Here is a 2,042-nt window from a genome sequence, read left to right on the forward strand (position 1 = left end):
TGAGTTATTTTCTTGAGGAGAAATTACATGGCTTGTTTCGGGTGGTGGCTTATTAATTTCATTAGTTTTGTATAGGGTTACTTGATTGTAGTCAGAGGCCCGGGCAAAAGAATGTGCGTTGCATCTTGGGGAGTTTCCACTTGGAGGTAATTGAGAGGGATCCATAAGCAAGAGTATGATACCCATATTGAATAGTATTTTGTGTGAGTTTCCTTTTTGGGAATATTTCATCAAATAGCACATGTAATGCTTTGGTTGAAGTTTGAAAATATTTGTGTGGGTGGGCGTGCAAGAAAAGCTTAAATTCGTGTGTGTGAGCAAATTTGCTCATAGCCCTGTGCGGATTTGATATGATAGTTGGGAGAGTTAGGAGGCATGTTCGATTTCATTATTTTTTTAAATTCAGATGGACTTTGAAATTTTGGCGGCACGACTTGGTGCGCCCAAGAAAATGTAAAAACTAATTAAAAAAAAACTATGATGGAAATACCCCCGTGCGTGTTGTAGGGGCATTTTGTTTTTTATTTTAGAATTGTTTTTATAATTTTCTATTGGTTCACCTTCCCCAACCTTAAAACTTCAAGTTGGATTATAAAAAGAAGTAAATAGAGATACTAAATTTCTAGCTAATTACTATTCAAAGTCCATTCAATTGGCATGATTATCAAGTAGTATTTAAAATTTACTACTTTTTTAGGAATACGATGTTCCTGAAATTTAGCGTGTGCACATTTAACTGTACTTCTAAATAAAATATTAAAAATGTTAAAAAATAAAATAATAATAAAATCCCTAAGATATTCATATCACAAACGTAAAATAGAAAAATAACACTATATGGAGAAATAGAATAATTTTGGAGATTAATTTGGAAATGGTTGAATGTATAAATAGCACCTAGGCGGGTGGGCTAAGGGGGTTTGGGCTCATTGCTCAACCCTGGGCGAACCAACTAAATGTGTTGTTCAAGGATTGTGCCGGCCTAAATGCAAAAATACCTGTCACGTTGGGGCCGCATGTTGTTTTTTGAAACATTGGTGGAATGTATAAAAAAAGAGTAGTTCATAGAGGAATAGAATAATTTCGGAGATTCATTTGGAAATAGTTGAAAGTATCTAAAAAGGGCGTTTAAGCAGAGAACCATTCCATCGACGTGGCTCTCTTAAAAGCTTTTCATTTTCTAACTTTTATTTCTTTTTGTGCATCTGCTATTAAATTGACCTTTAATTTCATCGAAAATTCACTATTTTTTATTTATCTGCCTTTGCCACCGCATTCTAGCCTAGAAACAAAGCATGGATATGGGAGACCGAAAGTAGCCATTTTTTTTGGTGCTACGAATGGCATATGGTTTTGGTATGTTGAGAAAATCAGCACAACAATAATGTTGGCCCGAAAGTAGTAGTCGGTCAAGGTGAAGGCATGACATCTAATTTCAGGGGTACTGTCATGTTGCTAAAAGCTCCCATGGCTTCTGAGGTTATTGCCAGATGCACTGAACCAATGAAGAGCTGACCACAATCAAAGTTCCAATGGGCAAAGATCTCATACTCCTGTGAACTAAATTTCTACAACATTGCTGCATGCATGTGAGCTAATTTTCACAACCTTTGCACTAAAAGCCTTTGTTGCAAGGGAACCTTTTTCACTGCAAAATGTGTATGCTTCCTTGGCCAGCTGCAAATAACCATGCAAGGAAAAGAAACCCCCCGATAAATAAATAAAAGTAGTTAATGACAATGAAGACAACATGAAAAGAAGAAAAGTATAAAACAAAAAAAAGTGGAAAATAAGCATTTTTGAAAGAGAAGAAACCAATTAGAAAAGATAAAGTCGGTCAACCAACCGATTAACAATTCCATGAAGCATTCTTTTGATTGATAAATTAGTTACCTGCAGAGGTCAAGGCACAATTCAATATTAACTCACACATAAAGGCGTGAGATGGAGCATATGAAGGTTATTGCTCATACCCAAACCAAGCAAAGGAGAGAAGAAAAAAATGGTGTACTGCACCAAATTTATATCAGGGAAGAACACCT

This window comes from Amborella trichopoda, chromosome 9 (genome assembly GCF_054954075.1).
Source record: "Amborella trichopoda isolate Santa Cruz 75 chromosome 9, AtrichopodaSantaCruz75HAP2 v2.0, whole genome shotgun sequence".
In the NCBI taxonomy this organism is placed as follows: domain Eukaryota; kingdom Viridiplantae; phylum Streptophyta; class Magnoliopsida; order Amborellales; family Amborellaceae; genus Amborella; species Amborella trichopoda.